The 12,018-nt window shown below is 35.7% G+C and overlaps 1 protein-coding gene across 2 annotated transcripts in view; it reads left to right on the top strand.

Moving 5' to 3' along the window:
- Positions 1 to 12,018, top strand: part of ZFAND3 (zinc finger AN1-type containing 3) — a 134,388-nt gene that overhangs the window by 60,634 nt on the left and 61,736 nt on the right. The window lies entirely within an intron of this gene.

Raw genomic sequence — 12,018 nt, 5'->3', positions numbered from 1 at the left:
AAAACTGCTTATCAAGAACCTCAGGTAATGTCTGCCAGTCCTTTATTTTGAATTCTCTTTTTGTAGAAAATTATAGGAACAAATTCTCAGGTATGTCTTCATTTTTTTGTTCCCTAATAGAAGACATTTAAGTGCTTCAAGGTCTGCTTTTTAGATGTTTCTGTAAGAATGAAGCATTGCTTATACTGCTTGTCAACTCATTAAGGTAAATTGCTATTGATTGTTTCTCACTTGTTATTCAGAGTTTCCTTTACTGTACATTACTGTCATAGTAGTAGAAATGAGTGGGAAAGCAGCTGCACCATGTGCCTTCCAACACAATGAACAAACATTGTTCTTATTTAGTGTCTTTTTTGTCATGCAATGGGGAAAGTATTTGCTTATGTCCAGTGTGCCAATGACAAAAGCAGTGTCCTATATAATCACTCTTGCACACACTAGTATTTGTTAGTTATTAATGATATTTCACAATTTGTCTCTGTGGCATGGTATCTCTTCCAAAACACAGCCTTGTATCTACTGAGAAATAGGACGTGTCTCTCAGCTCACCAAAGGTAGTTGGAGATAACAGGTGAAACAATTTAACACTGCTGTCAGTAACAATAGGTGAAACAATTTAACATTTTTAAATCTCTCTTTTACTTCTGTTGGTTTTGTAGCAGCCTGCCAAAGCGAGTTTCTTTGCTTTGAGACCTGTGTTTTGGTCTTGTAAGTTCTTTATTCCATGTAGGAAATGACAGCTTCCTCATCTGTCCCCAGGCTTCCTGTTACTAATGTGTTAAATACTTGGATGATTAACAAAAGTTTGTACTGCTTTGCTTACTTGAATTTTTAATTTTGCATGATGCTGGTTGCCAATACATTTCACCAACTATAAAGAATAACAACGTCTAAAGTTTCTGTCACTGTTAAAGAGAATTTCTATCCCAAAGTTTTTTCCCAGGAGACAGAATTCCTAACTTGAGTGGCAGCCAACACTGGACCTAGTGCTAGTATGGTAATGAATATGCATATGTTCAAGAGATTATTCTGTTTTCACTACTGAGTGCTAATTCTCTTGCTTTCCATGTGTCTCCCATGGCTTGGACAGTACAGGAGATTCTTGAGAGCAGGAATGAGTTTACGGTTAAGGAACTGAAATATTCATCTTGAGTTCTGCTGTAAACTTTACAGTGTTGCATCTCTAAATTTACATCTGTTAATGGTTTAAAAATAATTTCTGTTGACTGTATCTGTTAGACTTTGCATTGATAGTTGGCACAAACATTTTGGATCTTTACATCCTGACTTCTATCAGCTAACATAGGAACATATGTTGGCCTCAGATAAGTAAAATAGTTGAAGAAACTAAAGTACTGCACCATACCCAATGAGAACATGCTTGGGTATCCCAGGCTGACAGTTAAATGGGGATATATGTGATTTATAACTCCTGTGGACATGGAAAAAATAATAGGGAAGTCACTCTCACTGTTCTGGATATAAGAAGAGTAAAAAACAAGTATTTGCTACAGTGCACCTAAACGTAAGAAATGTTTTATCTAGATTCAGAATAGTTAAATAATTGTGACTTTATTTTCTCAAGAGTAACACTTCCTAAATCAATCAAAACAACAGGGTACTTCTGAGAAATAAAACCCAAGCTGCAAGTCTTGTACACAAAATATTTCTGAAGTTCCACTTAAACAAGTTTGTGTATATTAGTTTTCAATATGTAAAATAAATACAGGGCTAATAGTGAAGACTACTATTCTGGATTCTGTGGACAAGCAGGTAGGAGTAATGGAAAAATAAGCTTTTTTTCCTGATGGGTTTTTATTTAGTTAGGCTGTCTTTTTGTTATAGTGCACCTTCAGCTGGTGTTTGAAGTTGTTTATTAGTATACCCAGCCAGCCATGTATTCAGTGCTTTAAAAATACAGTCTGAGAGCTTGATCTAATTAGACCCCCTATATCAATGTTCCTGCTTTTGAAAACACTTTACTGCCTCTTTTCACTTTGTGCATTCAGGGATTCAAGATAAATTCTAAAATGTATATTTCTTAAAGCTTTTTCTACTGTCTCCTGACAATGCAGAAGCAATAGGAGAAAAGCAAAATTCCACACCTTTGTAAGAATTGCCTAACCTGAAAGCAAGAGCAGAAAATCACATAAACTCTCAAAAGCTGTGGAGCTCACTGCTGAAATGTCTCCTAATGTTCTTGGGGTTGAACAGATGACAGGATACAAGTTTCTCAGCAGACAGTGAAGTGACACTATTTATTCAGTTTTTTATATCAAAGATAAAACTGTCCTCTAGAGACATAATGTCATGTTCCAGGTTACTACTTTTTCTGTAAATCCCTTTTAGAAGACTTGTACTGTCTACTGATTTAATAGCTACTTTTATCTAGTATCTTTTGTACTCTAAACTGACTTTTTTCAGATTTTGTTTTGGACATCATCTTAAAGGTCATATAGAATTAGACACATGGTGGTATAGATTGCTTTATTAAACTTTAGGTATTGCTTTCCCCATCCATTCTTGCCCGTCAAACAGTAACCATGCCTCAAAGTGCTTCAGTTACCGAGTTGTCCAGTTTGCTCTGTAGGTTTCTCAGCTGTGTTTTTATTTTATTAAGTTTGTCTATATTTGGGCCAGTGTTACACTGCTCTCAGTGGCTGGTTCCTGCCTCAGTGTTTGGAAGTTTCATCTGAAGCTGCAGGTGGTCAAGCTTTCTGTGTTTAGATGACTGAAGTCAAGTTAGCTCAAATGTAATTCACTACAGAGTTGTACTATCAATATGGACTGGTTTAGGTAAACTGAGTTAAAAAGCCTCATTTGATATTTCCCTCTGAGGGTGTGGCGATTTTGGCCACACAGCAGACTGAACTAGGGGCAAGATATCCCATCAAAATGCAAACACCTGGATGAGTTCTGTATTTCAGTGTATTTCACCACCTCACAAATAACTTTGTGACCACAAGGGAGGGAGCAATTACACAAGGGTTAGCAGAGATGAGTACTGGAAATTAATAAACTAATTTCAAACTAAGGATATGTTATTAAACTGTCTGACAATCAATTTAGGAATAAATAGAGATGTCTTTATTTTTGTTATCTGAATCTTAGAATAAAGGAATCAGTACTAATGGCATGTTCATACATATTTTTGACAGGGCAATGCCTAGAGATGCCTCCCAACCAGAGTAATACAGTAGTGAAAGCTGAAAGATAAGAATAAATTTATGGATTCCCTTCATTATTGCCAAGAGAAGTTCAGAATATCGTGGAAATGACACTTGAGTTGCATTGCATTTAAAATCTTGTCTGGAGTGGGAGGTATCCAGGACTTTTACTACGAAAAGTAGCAAAAAATTAGCTAGAACACAAAATGCACAACTGTCTAGTAACTGATAGCAGAGGGAGACTTATTTTTGACCCTTGTTGGCAACTGATTTGCCTCAAGCGGGAGGTTTAATTTATAATTTATTTATTCTTTCAGATAAAAGCATCGCCTGTGTTCCTTCTTCTAAATCTGTCTAAATTGTTGACTCCCATGATACATCTAGTAAATACATGTCTGGCTACAAAGAAAATAATTCTGTTCTTTAGCTAAAAAAATAGAAGAAGGGAAAGTTATGGAAGATGTGTGGTTGCATTTAGTATGTTTGTTATAAATACTTGACTGTGTGAGGCAGACAGTAGTACTTGCTTAGAGTTTAGAGAGTTATTTCTAAAGGAAAATATATTGAAAATCTTAGTTGAGATTGTCATACCAAAAGATAAAAGGTGTTTTAAAGTTTGGCTGTTAGAAAGTTGATGGAGCTGCATGGAGGGGAGGGAGAAAGTATGTCAACACCCTAGACCTATCTCCAAGTGTGAAACCATTTATTGATACTAAAAGATATATGTCTCTCTAGGTAGAGGGTATAATTTAAGAAATTACCCACAAAGCTGCTGAAGCAAAGGTAACTATGTTAGTTGATTTTGCAGCCAGTTTTCAGATATACTGAGAACACAACCGCTCTGAAAATTTATCACTACTTACTCTACAGATATATGAAACTGAAGTCAGAGTTTCAAGTACATTTCTTCTGCAGTTGATACAGTTTCAAGGACTCCCTGTTGTTTGTTTCCTCCTCACCCACCCCCAGTTCTTTTGTGTAACCTGGGCTGGGAAGTGATGTTCACCAGAATAAAAAAAAAATTGACAACAAAAATGTGCAGCTCTTTAGGATGAGAGGAGGTGGTGTATTTTTTCCACATTCAGCGTTCTGGTGTGGTTCATCACACTGGTGGACAGTTGCCTGAGGAACACGCAGGGAAAGCTGCTTAAACTGGCACAGTTATTGGAAGAACTGCTTTCTGAACGTTGGCATGTTTATCTCTTCAAGATGAAATTTTTTAATGATGTGGTCATCTTGTTTTGGATACTATTTGGGTGGAAAGTACTTAGGTTATTTTTGCACTGGACAGAATTTCAGACTTGTGGCTCATGCAGATAATAGGGTGGGATAGTTTGCTTTTTGAAATGGTCACAATGAGAGAGAGAGACTATGATTTCAATTACAGCCACGTTCTGAAGTGTCTGAAGAAAACATGATATAGTGACAGTGTTATTAACATGAAAATCTCCTTTTAACTCAAGCAGTTCTGTGACATGCTCTGTCCAGGGGACTTAAAGATTGTACAAAAGCATTTGCTTTGTAAAGCAGAGGCAGTGGTTTCTGCACTGAAACGACAAGGCTAAATAAAATGACTTGTGAAATTAAAGACTGCCATCTCCTTGAAGAAATGCATCTTGTTTTCCTTCTTCCAACCTTTACATGGCCTCATATTGTCCAGATTGCTTTGGGTCTCTTTGTTAAATGTGCTTTGCATCTTCCAGTTAATTTTGTGCCAGTATCACTTTAGGCTGACGGCTGTGGGTGTTTGTGTATCCATTAAGCACACTGCCAGGACATGTCCACCACTTGCCACCTCTCCCATTAAATGGCTGTCAGCAGGTTTACAGAGCTGCTTTCTTGCTTTGCATTAATTTCTGCAACTCAGTAGATGCACTGGAAAGCACCTATAAACAGAGAGCAGAGTTTTTCTTGAAATTTCTAAAGGTAAATAGAAATGCCATGAGCAGTTAAGTCATATTTAATATATAGTCATATCAATATGATTAGTAGGAAAGAAATGTCACTTCTTTTTAAATTTTCTTTTTTCAACTAACCTTTCTCCTTGAGCTCAGACCTCCAAAAGGAAAATACTGCAAATCTAAACAAGTGTATGTCAGCAGATTCTTGCATGTTACTGTTGTGTTGAAGTTGTATATAATTCCATGCTGAGATTTACAGTTGGTTCTGAAATGAAAATCTGTTAGGATTAGATCAAACATTATCCTACCTGAGATAAGCAGTGTGGGGAATTTTAGTGATTTGTCCATGAAAATCAGTATATAGATGGGTTATTAGTATAAGGCTTTTCAAGGAATGTGCTAAAATGCAGGTGTGCTAGCTTAGTTTGATGGGCTGCAGCTAGTTTGCTGCATATTAATGTGGTGTATTTTTTTAGGTGAGGAAATTCTGATTCTAGTTCTTAAGACAAAGAATCTTTTTTGGGGTGAAAATCTCTTGGTACTGCTTGAAGCAATAAAAGCAATAGTACGTAATTGAGGAGTGAAGCAGTAATTTTGTGTATCCAAGCTCTTATTAAAATATTACTTTGGAAATCTACTGCTGAATGTGAGTGGGAGGCCAGTGCTAGATATAGGAAAACTAGAGTGTATTGACTGGAGGTGTGAAGTTTAATCTCAAGCTTATCTCAGAGAAATTTGTGTGAGACTTTACTATACTTAGCCCTATGCTCAAAGACTTCAGACTTTAATTCATTTTAATTTAACGTTCTGGAGCATCCTTTGTAGATGAATTTTGAGAACAAATTATTGTGTTGATGAAAGCTAATTTGATATGATCAGTATATAGAAAAAGCTGAAAGAAATCAGTGACTTGTGCAACATCACCCAGAACACAATGTGTTCTCCAACAAGTGCTGGAGAGCTGAATAGCTCCCAAGTGCTTTGATAGAAATGAGTATCCTCTATGCTGGGTGACCCAGTCTTCTAAAAATTACCAAAAGTTCTATTCATTCAGCTCTCAGTGTCTTCTTACACTGTGCAGGACTGTGAATTTTTCACCCAGCGATGTTGTCTTCAGAATCTTTGTGTTTTATACATTTGACTGAATATGTTGAGTTGGTCTTTTGAGGGCTGTTCAGTGCTGCTTTTTCAGTGGTTGATCCTACTTACCTCTCCTACCAAACCTGCTGGTGGTAAGTTGCCCACTTCCACTGGTCACAGTATGTTGGTGAAATAAGCATTTGTTAACAATGATCAGGATCTTCACTGCCTTCTCTCACAGAAATTTGTGTTCTCTGTTTTATCCCTATGGAGTATTTCTTTTTACCCAACATGTCTATGCTCTGTACAAATAAAGTGAGATAAACCTATTCCTGATGCAGGAATAAAACTAGCTTTATCACCAGGTATGTTCTATTCCACGTAGTTTCTAGGCCACTTGAAGGTAGTACTGTAATGGTCAACATCTGACTTAAAAACTTTGAGCTCCTTTCTGCTCTTTAGTAATTATTTCATTGTTGCTGATAAAATGTTGATGGTTACGAAAATGTGAAAAACAAACCAACATCCAAAACAAAATACAAAAAAAACCCTTCTAGAAATGCTTACGTTCAACTTTTGAGCTTCAGATTTTCTTGTAAACCATAAACTTCTTTGTGGTTTTTTACTGCCTTTCAAAATCTTTGGAGTGCCTACTGCTCCATCTTGCCCAGCATTAGTTAAAATCAAATCAGCTCTAAGGCACATCTCTATAACATTTTATGCAGGATTCTTTACTGTGTGTCACTGTATATTTTGATCATTCCCTGACAGTGCTGAAAAAGTATGACATTTTCATGCTGACAGTTCCCTTGTTCTTCTGCCAGGAGTAAGATCCTGTGCTGGCTATGTAAGTGGTTTTTTGTTTGAAAGGTTTTGGGGAAGGGATGGGACTGGGCAGGTAGATGTGTGTATGTTACATGTTAGGAGGAATATATATAAGAAGCATACTTTGCATATGTAGAGAAATTAATTGAGCTCTGTGTGGCTCATTGTCCTGAGGGAGCTCATTGCAGGTTTTGGTGAACAGTTCGCCTCCTCCATTTTATCTATCTGACTTTTATAGTTAAAAAATATTCTATTACTCCAGAGGTCTGTCAGCCACTATGTCAGTGCCATCTCCAACAGAACACCTTTAAACTTGGCCTTTTTGAATATGGTTCCAACAGTTTTGGTAGCCATATCAAAAGTAAAGATCGGTTCAATCCCACAACACTCTGTGCCACTGGGATGGGAAAAAATTCCTTTAGGCAGGAGAAAATAACAGCAGTAACTATTGTTTCCCGTCAATGGACTCCATTGGAGGTGAAAGCAGAGCTCCTTTAAGTGCAATCAGATTGTCCATTAGGAGCCAAAAAATCACAATTTCAAAAGCGACTTTTAGGATCTTTACATGGAAGATGGTAGAACCTAGCTTTGTGAGGGCTGTTAGGCTTGTAGTCATTTTAGGGTCTTGTATTTTTTATTTACTTATATGGTGATACATAGATATAGATACAGATCTGTGCATCCACTAATTATCTACAAAACTAAGTCTATAAAGTAAGGTTAAAAAGTAAGACATGAAAGTAGGAAAATAAAATGATTTGAAGATGTGGAATAAATTTGGAATTTCCCACAAATTACTTCACTGCCCTAAACAGAGTTATTTAATTTTTCTATGATGCCTGGTTTGTCAAATGTGTATTTAGGAGGAATCAATAGCATTTAAATATCTGAGATGAAAATTAAGGTCAGAGTATCTTGTAAAAAAAATAATTATCCTTGCAATAAATAAGAAATCATCTCAATAAGCAGGAAAAATATAGTTTTAATGTTTTCCTTTATTCCAGACTTTTACCCCTGCCTGACCCTGTCAGCTGAGGCCTGATATATATTTGGGGCTATGTGGTGATTGCATAATAAGTTCAGAATTTCACTGGGGTTTGAAGGACATTTTGAACTATGTAAGATTTGAACAAGAGAAATTTAGACTTCAACACTTAACATAGAAATAGCAAACCATAAAATCACATGTATGTTAATCAAAGATCTTTGAGGCTCTAGCACTGGGAAGCAAACTACTTCACAAGTACAAGGATTTGTTACATATTGAAAAAGTACTAAGTCAATTTAAGCCTTTCTTTGCTTAGATACTTGTAACTGAAATCTGAGGAATGTTTAACTGATGTCTGACACAGATCCATTCATTTACTGCTTATAACTTGAAAATTGGTGGTCAAATCTTAAAGTATTGACATCAAATGTCAGGCACGTTCAGTAACTTGTTTGCACGAAGAATTTTATCAGTAGAATCAAAATCCTTGTGTGTTTTCCAAACTGCTTTTCTTCCCCTTTCCTTCTTTTTCATCAGAAAATAACTCAGCAAGTGCTGTGAACATGTTATGACTGTGTTAAATGTAAATGTCAGAAGATGTTCTGAAGAGTTACATTGCTCTCAAATTCCAGAAATCTGCAGGTGAATTGTGTGAGTCACGAAACAGTGAATGGCAACTGAGAAGTTACTTCATTCTTTTGAGTCTGGTGCAATTAAGAAAACTGAAATAAAATGCACTTTGGAGGCTTTGTTTTCCTCAACATCTTCAAGTTCATTGCAGAGTTCTTTGCCACACAATCTCCTAAAGCATACTTTTTGTCTACAAAACACTTTGAAGGTATATATTTTTAAAATCCCTTTTAACCAAATACATAAAATATTAATGAACATACAAAGAATTAAAATCCTGGTGGAATTCTGTAGCTAAAGCAATTTATGTAACAGTAGGTGAAGTCACAGAAAATCAATATGAAGTTTTGAAGAATAAAATTTTTCACAGCTGTCTGCCTTTGTAATATTTATATAAAAGACTCTTGTTTTCAGAGACTGTGCAACCAATAATAGATACTGAAGGGGAAGGTTTCTTAATCAGTAAAAAGATGTCATGAAGTCAGCAAAAATAATTAAAGTAGTAGAGATTTTTGAAGCCTAATGCAAGTTGCCTCTCTTGCACTTCTTCTTTGCTCTTCTTTTCACTTCTGAGAAAATTCAAGTTTTGCATTTGAGTATAGATTTGTATTTTAAAAAGGGCAGAGTAGCATGTCTTGTAATTCTAGCTCATATATTTACTAAGAATGTGATTTGACAGTATACTGTGTATCAGAGTCTCTGATAATAACTGCCTGTCATGGTACTTGATTAAAATAACGATGTTTTTTGGTTTTCAGGATTTTTTTTGTCATTTTCTTTGTCTTGTCTTTTTACAACATGTTGATTAGAAGAAGCAATGTTATGCTGGTTAGAGAACACAGTAATTGCTACCTTCTTGCTCAGTAAAGCCCTAATTAGTGTGAATGAGCATGAAAAACAGATACTAAAATACAGTAGATAAAGGTAATACTGTGCCACAAGAGAAAAGCTTTCTTCATTGTGACCAAATTCTGGCATATTTAAAGTATTAAGAGGATTAAATGGGTGAATTAAATAGTTGTGCTCTCACACACCATTTGCATTTGAAAAGAGGGACTGTGTGGTAGAGTTTAGAGGAAGAAATGGGTCCCAGACTGCTGTCTCTGCAGGGACAACAGAAATGATAATGGACCTGCTGGGTTTCCTCACAAAAGTTTTTCTTACTGAATCATTTTTAGGAGAGCAGCAGAAATGCATAAATACCATTAGATTTAAGATTGATTTACCTTAAATGTATTTTGTTTGTAGATGTGCTTTTGTTACAAGTTTTTGTTACTAAATTACTTTTAAAAATAATTTAGTGAGTGCTTGGTGTTTATATATATATGTATATCTAATAATTTTGAATCTTGGTTAACCTAGGACTATTGAGTGCTTTCTTAAAGATGAAAATTATTTTTTAAAAAAGCAGTGTGTAAATTGCATGCTGTTATTGCAATATCTCTTTTTGATTTTTATTTTCTGTTAGAATTGCTTTCAGGTTCATGATACCTAAAGAGCATCTTTTCTCTCATGGTGCAGCTAATCACTCTCTGTTTACTCCCTTTTCTCTCATTATATTTAGTTGCTGAATAGAATATCAAATAAATATATTTTGGTTGCATTTACAGTTTAGTTGGATAAAATATGTGATGTTATCATCTTGGCTGCTTTTTCATTTGCATCTACAGATTTCTAATCACTTCATAATTCAATTATTCATTAGTCTGGTGTGTTTTTAAACAAACCTCATAAGTTGTTGTTATATACTGTATTTGCAAGAAATAGCACCTGTTCCTAATTGGATACATCTATATTCTAGTGTTCTTTACTTTTCTGATGCAAATTCTAGTTCTTTAGCTTATATAGTATTTCCAGAAATACATTCTTGGCAGCTGAATACAGACTAGATGTTGAGTTTTGCCTAAACAAGTCATGTAACCTCTTGCTTAAAACTTTCAGAAATTCACAGTTGTGGACTTTCCACATCTGACTACTTCTGAAAAACTGAGCAAGTCCCTAAGGAACTTCTAGGCATCAATGATAGATCCATGACATAACACAGTATAGAGAGTTCATCTCCTCTTCTTGTGAAAAATGGTAAAACTTTGTAAGCAAGACAAAAGTCTGTGGAGTAGTTTGAGCTTGGCACTTCTGGATCACTTTCATTTGAACTTCAATTAGACAGCAATTTTGCATTAACGTAGAGAGGCTCTGCTATCAAACTCTATTTTTAAAAGCAGATGTCTTTGAAGATATTTTAGTACTAATCAGGCATTGAGGTGGAAAGCTGCAGCTTTCTGTTCTTCACCACATGAGACTTGGTGAAAGCCTTTCATTCTGCTGTCATTGAACAGGTAAAGAAGAGAATAGAAACTCTCCTTTCTCAGCATTGGAATAGCAGGCTGAGATTTGTTTCCCTAAAGAAACTATGAGAACGAGTGAGAATAGCAGAAGAATAGCTCTGTACCTTTACTGAACTTTCAGTAAAAAGTAAAAATCATCAGTTAAAAAAAATCTTCTTAAATGTGATAATTCTTGCGTGCTCTGCTTTGACAAGATTCAGCTGCATTGAGACTGCTTTGCATTTGCCTGGTGTTAATGTGTTTGCTCTCTCAGCAGGTTAAGAATAAAGTTGCTCTAATTTGCTTCTAGCCATGGGGTTTTTTTCCACTTGTGCTTGATAACAGAAGAGAATGACCTGAAGAAAAAGAAAGTAGAATTATGCTCACATGAGAAGACAATGCAAATATGACCTACAGTAGTCTTACCTTTCCTTTTGTATAATGTCTTTAAGATATCATTTGGTTTAGGATATTATCAGAAAGGAGGGGAAAGAAAATGCATGAAGTGTCCATTGGTGTAACATGCAATACTGCTCCGCAAAACTAAACGTTGAAAAGAAGATGTGTATCACTATGATAAACATACCTTTTTCTTTCTGAAAGAAACCTAGAAGGCAGCTAATGCAAAATCACAAACACAAGTCTTGAATTTAGAAGCTGCTGGCAATGTCATTTCTGGGCATGTACAGTTATCACTCCTCAGTGGCCAATGTCTGCCTCAGTCTTTAGCATGAATTAAACAAAAAGCTTGAGAATCCAGCATTTTACAGACAAGCCTGGTCCTAGCTGTCTTTGTGACTGTAATGTTTTTTAAAAAGTCACTACTTTTCTGCTACCTAATTTTGATGTGAAAACTAGTCTGAAGATACTTCAGGTGAGTCCCGTGTCTTTAACATGAGGGGCTGCTGCAGATTTTCAAGCTGATGTAGTTTTTCTCCTGGCATTGCAAATCAATACAACTGTGTAGTTTTCTTGTAAAATTAGTTTGGTGGGAAATACTGACTGTGTAAATCATCTTTAAATTGACCAGGGAGCATAAGATTCACATTTCTAAAACTACTTTTTTGAGGGAGTGTGGAGAAGGAAAGAGATTTCAAGTTTGA

The sequence above is a fragment of the Camarhynchus parvulus genome, chromosome 3 (genome assembly GCF_901933205.1).
Source record: "Camarhynchus parvulus chromosome 3, STF_HiC, whole genome shotgun sequence".
In the NCBI taxonomy this organism is placed as follows: Eukaryota; Metazoa; Chordata; class Aves; order Passeriformes; family Thraupidae; genus Camarhynchus; species Camarhynchus parvulus.
This window is presented reverse-complemented; position numbering and strand designations above follow the sequence as displayed.